Here is a 10596-nt window from a genome sequence, read left to right on the forward strand (position 1 = left end):
TGAAAGAGATCTATGGAGGTGATGATAATGTAAGATGAGCCAAAGAAAAAAGTTTGAGAGGTCAATTTGATCAAATGAGGATGAGAGAAGATGAAAACATTGCAAAATATGTTGAAAGAGTTAAAGCATATGTTAGTGCAATCAAAGCATCTAGAGGAGATATCAAGGAGGAAATAGTTATAAGTAAAAAATTTAGAACATTACTTCCCATTTATGAATTCAAAGTTTCTTCAATTCAAGAAAGAAGATGTAAAGCAAATCATAAGATAAATTTAGAGGCCATAGTTGGAAGATTGAATGCATTCGAGCTAGATAACTATGCTAATTGTGTTCCAGCTACAAAGAACATTGAATCAACATTTGAAGCCAAGATTTCACTCAAGGAGAAAGGCAAGAAGATAAAGGATTCTTAGTTAGATAGTGGTGAAGAATCAAAACAAAGTTTAGACAGTGATCTTGAGGTGGTTGAAGCTCTGCTAGCGAGAAAATATTTAAGAAGCAAAGGGAAATACAAAGGTAAGATTCCTCTAATCTATTTTTCTTATGAAGAAATTGAACATATTGCTGCTAGGTGCCCAAATAAGTAGAACAAGGAGGAGAAGAAAGGTCACAAGTGCAATGGTAATAAATATTTTAAATCATTCAAGGACAAAAAAACATGTTTCATGGCTAAAGATTCTAATGATTCTGATGAAGAAGAAGAAGATGAAATTGTTTACATTACTATAAAGGATGAGTCTGAAAATGATGAAGAAATGACACTTATTTATCATGTGAACAAAAATGATACATGAATTATAGATAGTGGTTGTTCTCATCACATGATTGGTGCTAAAACTAAGTTTGAACATTTTGAAGACTATGATGGTGGTAGTGTGAGGTTTGTTAATAATGAACCTTGCTACATAAAAGGAAAATGAAGAATCTCCCTAACCAAAGAACTTGTATGTGATAATTCATATTGGGTAGAAGGACTATAACATTATCTATTGAGTGTGGCATAGCTACTTAATAATGGATTCAAAGTGGAATTCATGCATAGAAAAACAAGACTATTGGATGGTAAAGGAAAGCTGATTGGATCAGGCACTCAAACAAAAGGTAACTTGTTTTATCTTAAACTTGGTGAATTTTCATGCTTTATTGCTCAAGTTGAAGAGAGTTGGTTATGGCATAGGAGGTTGTGTCATGTGAACTTTGATAACTTGATGAAAATAAGTAAATTCAGGAAAGTAAGAGGCATTCCCAACATAAAGAAACCTGAGGTTGGTCTATGCAAGAATTGTCAAATTGGAAAGATGGGACAGACTAGCTTTAAAATTAAAAACTATCAGTTTGAAGAAGTTTTAGAAATTGTGCATACTGATTTGTGTGGACCTATTGGAATTGAAAGTTATATTGGTGAAAGTTCTTCATTCTTTTTGTTGATGATTACTAAAGAATAATGACTATCATGTACCTAAGAGAGAAATTAGAAGCATTTCAGAAGTTCAAATGGTATTTGGCTAGAGTAGAGAAGGAAATAGGCAAAAGACCAAAATTCTTGAGGTCAAACAAAGGTGGTGAATTCATTTCAAATGAGTTCAATAAATTTTCCATTGAAAGGGGAATCAAAAGGCAAGTTTTAGCACCTAGAACTCCTAAACAAAATGGAATAGCAAAAGGAAGGAATAGATCTATCATGGATTGTGTAAGAACCTTAATGATTGAAAAGAAAATTGCTATCAAATATTGGAAGAAAGCTATCAGCACTGCAGTTCATACCTTGAACCAAGTATAGCTAAAGAAAGACTCATTCAAAACCCCCTATGAGTTATGGTATGGATACAAACCCAATGTAAGTTACCTAAAAGTATTTGGAAGCAAATGTTACATTTTGAAAGAATCTAGAAAAGGTAAATTTGATGTGAAGGGTGATGAAGGAATATTTTTGGGATATTCTTGCAAGAGTAAAGCATATAGATGTTTGAATTTTTCTACTAAAAAAGTCATAAAAAGTGTACATGTGAAAGTTGATGAGTTTACAGAAAGAACTGAAGAAGAAATCAAAAGGGAACCATAAGACTATAAGAGATTTATTTTCATTGAACCTAATATAGTGCTAGATACACTTGTCAATCAAGAATCTTCAACTACCAAGTCTTTAGTAATTGAGTTGCAGAAAGTTCAAACTAAGCCACAAGAACTCGAGTCACATTCTAATGCTATCGAGCGAATGCCTATTGAGTTTGAAGGACTTGAGCTTTAGACAAGACAGTCAGAACCTGAAGTTGAAGTGCAAGAGGATGAAAATGAAAAGTATTCAAAAGGCAAGGAACCTATATTAGCTAAGTATGTCAGGAGACATCATGTACCAGATCAAATCATTGGAGATAAATTTGAAGGAACTATGACAAGAAGTAAGTTGAAAGGAACTTGTTTACTTGCTGATTTTGAACCTAGAAATGTCAAAGATGCATTAGAAAATGAAATTTGGATTGAAGCTATGAATGAAGAGATAGAGTAAATAGAAAAAAACAAAATATAGACTCTTATACCTAGACCCAAAGACAAGAATGTGATTGGAACAAAGTGGGTATTTAGAAACAAGTTAAATGAAGATGGTAAGGTGTCAAGGAACAAAGCTAGATTGGTATGCAAAGGATACTCTCAAGAAGAAGGTGTAGACTATGGAGAGACTTTTTCTCTTGTTACAAGATTAGAAGATGTCAAAACCTTGCTTGCATATGCTACATACAAAGGATTCAAAGTTTATCAGATGGATGTCAAGTCAACATTTCTTAATGGTATACTGGATGAAGAGGTTTACATTAGCCTAAAGGTTTTTCTGATCTAGACAAGAAGGACATGATTTGGAAATTACATAAAGCATTGTATGGTTTGAAGCAAGCCCCTAGAGCATGGTATGAAAGACTGCATAACTATCTTATTAAGATTGGTTTTCAAAGAACTAATGATAATAGTAGCTTGTATATCAAGGAAGGACTAGATAATAAGATTGTTTTGGTAGAAATATTTGTAGATGATACTCTATTCATAGGAAATGATGATCTTTGCAAAGAATTTTTAGAACAAATGAACAAGGAATTTGAAATGTCAATGTTTGGTGAGATCAAATTCTTTGTTGGTCTTCAAATTCAACAAAATAAGAATGACATCTACATCACTTGATCTAAATACATCAAGGAGATACTGAAAAAGTTTGGTATGGAAGACTACAAACTAGTTGGGATCCTTATGTGTACTGGATTGAAACTTACCAAGGATAATGAATCAAAGGAAGTGGATCAAACATTGTATAGATCCATGATTAGAAAGTTCCAGTATGTAGTCCATACAAGACCAGACATTGCCCTTGCAGTTGGTATTGTAGCAAGATTTTCAGCAAAACCAAAAGAAAATCACATGATGGCAATCAAAAGGATCATGAGACATTTAAAAGGAACTAAAGATTATGGATTATGGTATAAACTCAGAGGAAATCTAGATTTAAAAGTGTTTACTGATGCAGATTGGGCAGGAAACATTGATGATAGAAAGAGTACAAGTGGATGAGGTTTATTTCTTGGAAAGAGGTTAGTTTCTTGGACAAGTAAAAATCAAAATTTTACATCACAGTCCACAACAGAGGTAGAATATGTTGCAGCAGCAGTAAACTGTTCAAACATTGTTTGGTTTAAATAGCTATTAGAAGGTATGAAGGAAGAAATCAAAGAACCTGTTGTTATGTTTTGTGACAATACAAGTGCAATTAACATATCCAAGAATCTAGTGATGCATTCAAAAACCAAGCGTATTTCTATCAAGTATCACTTTGTCAAAGAATTTCTATAGGATAAGGGGATCAGATTGGAATATGTCCATACAAAGAAATATATTGCTGACATATTCACAAAGCCTTTACCTAAGGATGCATTCTTGTATCTAAGAGGTAAGTTAGGGGTCATTCCCCTATCTAAAGCTCACTAAAACACAATTTTAGTGATGCATCAACAGGAATAGAATTCAAGATTTAAAAGTTGATGCAACAAAGCAATAAAGACATTGCATATGAAATAGTACTTAAGGTACATTGAATTTCATTTGAGTTGTGTTGTATTTGGCATGCATTGTCAAAGAGGGAGATTTTACTATCATATCTTTCTAAAATTTACAAGAAAAAGATAGTTTGTGCAATAGGGAGAGATTACTATGAAAGAGGGAGATTATTGTATTTAAGGAGTTTTGTGAAATAAAATGTAAGAGGGAGAAGCACTCTATTATAAAAGACTTGTTTTCATGTTGTGTTGCCATCAATTCCAAAGAGGGAGATTTTTAGATACAATTGTTCAATTGTGTGTTGTCTTTGATGTTACACAAATGTCATATCAGTTATTAGCTAGAGTCTACCGAGCTCAATTGGTCAGCTAGGCAAAAGATAGAGTCTACCGAGCTCAGAAGGTTTGCAAGAAGGTGTAAAATTTCTACTAAGTGTTCTTAGACTTTATCTTGTGAAAATAGTTGTAATCGAGCTTTTAAGGTTAGAAAAGAAGGTTTACAATGTCTACTGAGCTTACTCAGTTATCAAAGGAAAATATGGCAGAGAATAGTTCTTACTAAGTTATCATGGTTAGTGAAGGAAATTTAGTTCTTACTGAGTTCACTTGGTAGCCAAAGGATTTCACAAAATTTGTAGTGTTAATGAAGTTGAGATGGTTAACTCAAAAAATTGTTTCTGGAACAATGTTCACTGAGTAGGGTCAGCCAATGAAGGATTTCATTGTTTTAGGAGATAAAGTTTATTTGTTTAATGTAATATTTGTAGCTGATTGATGTATGGTTTATTGGTAAATGTAACTTGTGAATGAGCTGACTTGATAATCTAAATGGTATCTATAGGAGGTCAAGTTGCAAATTCTAAGTGTGATGGATTTGATGTGATATGAATGTGAAGGAGGATTGATTATTGAGAGAGAAAATCTTGAAGGATGATCAGAGATCATTAAGGAGCAACAAAGCTATATTTGATCAAGGAGGATCTAATAGTGTAGAATAGAGATCTATAATTAGAAAATTCAATTGCATCTTATTCAGGTCAATTCATTGTTACTTTCTAATCATTGTAGTAGTGATTCCAAAATCTCTTAACAGAGGTGGTTTAGTAGCTATTTTGTAAATCCTTTAACAAGGTGACAATTCAGTTGAATTGTTCTAAAGACCTCTAGCAAGGCCACTCTTAACAAGGTGATTAAATCCTCTAATAGGGTCACACCTAATAGTTGGTTTTGTAACCTTTAATAGGGTTGGCTCCTAACAAGGCTCACTTTAGAAGAGTGAAAATTGGTAGCTAGTTACTTGGTGGTTTTTCCCATATTGGGTTTCCACATTAAATCTAGTGTCTCTTGTGTTCATGTTATTTTATTTTGTATGCATGTTAATAATTATGAATGCTTAAAGATCAGTAACAAGTTAATCTGCCGAGTTATGACATTTTTTGTGAATGTTTACCAAGTGATAGTAGTAAGTAACTTGTTGACATCTAAAGAATTTTTGTGATAACTAATTCACTCCCCCTTTTAGTTACTCCATCTATAATTCCAAAAATTACTAATGCAATGATTTTTGATGCAGCAAGAAAAAGAAAAGGAGGAAAATTTTAGAAATGAGGAAGAGGTAGAAGAAGCCCATAAAGGGATGAAATATAACAATGATCACAAAGCCTTAGTCATGTAGTCTTGCTACACCCTTAATATTGGTTTATATAGGGTTATGAATAGTCAACTTGTGGCTATCTTAATCCTTAATTGAGTCATGTTATCATTATTTTATTATTATTTAGGTAGGTAGGTCAGCCTAGGTGTTATGTAGGGTTGTGCCTATTCGATCTAAGCATAATTACGTATATATAGGAGGTTGTGAGTCTTATTTCATCATCATATTGTGAAGTGTGTTCTCATTGGAGATATTCAGAGGTTTCCCCCTTGAAGTGGCTTATTAATCTCAGTTATTATTAAGTATTTATATAATATTTCATATTATTTATTCTATTGTGCAAGCTATTTCATTACAAGCAGTATTAGAGCATGATCTTGGCACCATAGAGACACGATTTTTTCTCAACATTGGGGCAATTTTGGGAAGAGCATAACTTTTAGATTTTAGTGAATTTTCCAAATATTCTTAAAGGGTTTTTGAAAAACATATTAAAAATCTATAGTCCAAAATTAATAGGAATTGGAGTAAATTTGAGAAAATTATTGCAGAATTACTATTTCTACACAATTTATTGAGATCTTCATATCTCTCCCATCCTACCAAATTGGAGTATAACTTGTATTGGGGTTTTCAATACATAGTAGAGGAGCCTACCTTCAAATCTTGGAGAAATTGAAAAACAAAAATAATTTAAGATAATGCAAAATTAGAAAAATTCTCTCATAGTAGAAAAATTGCTATTTTCTTTTGGGATTTTTTTTGAGTAAGGGTATCTTGGCCCTAGTAAGTTACACTAAAAATAAAAAATAAAAATTAGAGAATTTACATTTCATTTGTATGATTTATTTCAAAAATATTGGTTTTTATCATGATTGGGCCTTCAACAAGAGCAAAAAGAATGCTACCACACCATGGAAATCCTCTGATCAATTTTGGGAAGAGCTAAAGGATAGTAATCCCAATGAGGAACTTAGTAAGTTTAAGGAAGAGTTTAAGAGGGATATGTGTGACTTACGAGCATATATATTAGATATACGAAGTAGGTTAAGTACTTATATGAATGAAACAAGGAAGGAGCTCTCAAGAAATCAAGATGAAAACTCCAAGTTGACTAATAATGACAAAATTTTTATTAATCCTATGGGATTGAGGAAATTTTTTCCAAAGGTGGATATGTGAAAATTTGATGGCAAGGATTCTCTAACATGGATAAATCAAATGGAATATTTTTGAAGTACATCAAATCCCATATGGATAAAAGGTTATGATGGCTTTCTTATATCGAGAACTAGATCAATTCAATTGTTATCATTGGCTTTGTACTCATAGGAGGAAAAAGGGTCTCACTATATCATGGTAAATTTTTATAGAAGAACTCCAAGCACAATATAGTAGTGTGACAAAAAAATTCTTTAGCCAACTTGCTAAGCTTCAACAAACAAGATCAGTTAAGGATTATATTCAAAAATTCAAAAATCTATCCTTAAGAGTAGATACAATTATAGAGGATAACTTAAATGATTTATTCTTGGGTGGTCTCAAGGATCACATTCAAGATGAGGTACACATGTTTTGTCCCAACTTAGTAAATGAGTCTTTTATATTAGCACACAAGGTAAAGGAGAAGTTCTTGATTCCTAGAAAGAAAGGGGATAATGTGATAAGAGAAAAAGGATATTCAATACGTTCTCTTCCTCAACCTACTAGGTTGACTCCACAACAAATTGAGGAGAACAGAGCAAAAGGGTTGTGTTTCAATTGTGATAGCAAATGTAGTTGAGGACATAAATATAGTGAAAAGAAATTGTTCTATATTGAAGGTCCAAGTAAGGAAGAAGAGGATGAACCCATATCAAAGGAGGACAGGGAGTCAAGTGAGGAATCACATGATTCTCAACCAATCATTTCTTGGCATTCACTTTGAGGTTTCGGTGCAACAAAAACTCTCCAAGTAGTGGTTTTCTTAAAGAAGCAAAAAGTAATAGTGTTGTTCAGATTGGGTAGTACTCATAATTTCATCAAAAAAAAGTTGGAAACTCTTCCAAATTGTTTTATATATCTAGCCCCATGGTTTTAGCTTTTGGTTGTAGATGGGGGCATAGTTATTTGTTCAACAAAGTCTTGTAGCATCAAATTATCCATGGGAGATTATCAACTTGATACCCCAATGTATGCAATATCCATGGGTGCAACAGATATTGTCTTGGGAGTATAATGGCTTACTACATTGGGAATAATTGAGATGAACTTCCAAGAACTATTCATGTGATTTCAATCAAAAGGAAAGATAGTGGAGCTATGGGGATTGAAGGAAAAATCCCCATAGATGGTAAGCTCTCATCAAATGCAAAATTTTCTTAAGAAAGGTGCAAATGGATTTGTGGCCCATCTATGTTCATTAGAAGTATCTCAATCCAATGCTCTTACTCATCCATATTTATAAGAAATAATTGATTGCTACTCAGTGATTCTTGTAGATATGCCTAAAGGACTTCCTCTTAAAAGGGATCATGACCATGCTATACAACTAGTTCTAGAGAACTAACCACCAAACATGAGACCTTATACGTACCCACACATACAAAAAAGTTAGATAGAAAAAAATGTTGAGGAAATGCTAGAGGCGAGAATTATTAGGTATAGCCAAAGTGCTTACTCCTCACCTATTGTGCTAATGTGTAAGAAGGATGAAACTTGGTGCATGTTTCTAGATTATAGAGTGCTCAACAAGTACACCATTAAAGATAAGTTTCCTATTCTAGTCATCAATGATCTTCTAGATGAATTAAATGTAGCTATGTATTTTACCAAGTTAGATCTTAGATTGGCTTATAACCAAATTTGGATTCAGGAGGAAGATATTTGTAAGATATCATTTCAAACTCATGAGGGCCATTATGAATTTTTGGTGATGCCATTTGGTCTTACCAATGCACCATCTATTTTCCAAAGTTTGATGAATTCCAATTTTTAAGAAGTTCTTGAGCAAGTTTGTGTTAGTTTTTTTTGATGATATATTAATTTATATCAAGACTTGGGAAGAACATTTGCAACATGTAGATCAAGCATTACAATTACTTTAAGATCATCAACTCTATGCTAATCCATCCAAGTGCTCTTTTGGTCTTAAGGAGGTGGAGTATTTGGCAAACATAGTTTCACATGAAGGAGTAAAGGTGGACCCTAACAAAATTAAGGTTATCATGGAATGGCCTATTCAAAAAACTATTAAGAAGTTGAGGGGTTTCTTGGGATTGATAGGATACTATAGAAGATTTGTGAAGAATTATGGTCATATAGCAGCACCCCTTACAGATTTATTGAAGAATGATTTTTTTTTGATGAATAGACATTTTCCATTAATTAAAATATTAAATATATACATACTCACAAAAAAGGGGCAAAGGGATACTATATCATCTCGCAAGTTCAAATGGCCCAAGGCCGAAAATCAACTATTCATTAAAAAAAACATATGAAACTTCAGCCTGCAAGAGTAGTGCCAGCCAAAGGAGGGTCTTTATCATCAAAACCCCATAAATCCTTGGGGTTAGTGGTTGGCTTAGGAGGATCCCAACTATCAACAACAACAATATATTTATCAACCTCTTTTTCTTCTTCAACCTTGGGAGGAGAAATGGCAAGATCCAACCAGGGGAAAGCCCACTTGGGGTAATAGGGAGCAAATGGTCAACCTACATTAGTGGCAGTAGGGGGAGCCACTAGGGACCAGCCTAATTCTAACCTTTGAGGAGGCAAGGCTGAGTGGTGATAGCCATAAAATCCACCATTGGGAGAGTAGTGACAAGGTTCATTGGAATGAATCTGCTAATGTATCATTTGAACAATTGAAGAAGGCTATGTGTACAACTCTAGTGCTTTCCACTCCAAAATTCACCAAGGAATTTCATTATGAAATGTGATGTTTCTAGAAATGGGATAGGAGTAGTTCTCATGCAAAAATGTTGACCAATTTCTTTTGAGAGTCATCAATTAAAAGGTAAAAATAAACTCAAACCTATTTACAAGAAGGAAATGTTAGTAATCCTTCATGTAATTAAAAAATGGAGGCCTTATTTAATGGGTTGACACTTCAAGGTTAAGACAAATCATGATAGCCTAAAATATTTTTTGGAACAAAGACTATCATCAGAAGAGAAACACAAATGGGTCACTAAGATGTTGGGATATGACTTTGAAATTGTATACAAGAAAGGGAAGGGAAATATTATGGTTGATGTACTTTCTAGGAAGGATAAAAAAGATGAAGCCTTATTGTATGCACTTTCAATATTAAATGAAAAATGGATTCTAGAAGCCAAAGAAGAGTGGCAAAATGATGTTACAATAAGTAATCTCATCCACCAAATAAAAAGTAACTCTAGTATTTTAGATAAGTTCTTTTTTTTAAGGGGGATATTCTTTGGTATAAAGAGAACTTGTATATGTGCAAAAATTCCACTCTTAAACACAAGATTCTCAAATAATTACATGAGTCTACAATTGGTGGTCATTCAAGATTTTTGAAGATATATCATCAAGCCAAGCAAGATTTTTTTGGGAAGGGCAAAAAGGTGATGTTCAAAAATTTGTGGCTAAATGTTTGGTTTGTCAAAGAAAAGGGGGAAACAATTAAGACACCAAGCCCCTTGCAACCTTTGTCTATTCCTAGACAATGTTGGGAAGAGGTATCCATGTACTTCACCACATGGATTAACAAATCTAAAGGTCATAATTTCATCATGGTAGTAGTTTTTCACCTCAATAAATATGCACATTTCATTACATTATCACATCCTTTTACAAAAAGTATAGCACCAAAAGTTCTCTTGGAGAATACCCAAAAGCTTCATCATACATCTAAGGTTATTGTTAGGGATTGTGATCCTATCTTTACTAGTC

This window comes from Cupressus sempervirens, chromosome 1 (assembly GCF_028749045.1).
Source record: "Cupressus sempervirens isolate cs-2001-9-10 chromosome 1, ASM2874904v1, whole genome shotgun sequence".
In the NCBI taxonomy this organism is placed as follows: Eukaryota; Viridiplantae; Streptophyta; class Pinopsida; order Cupressales; family Cupressaceae; genus Cupressus; species Cupressus sempervirens.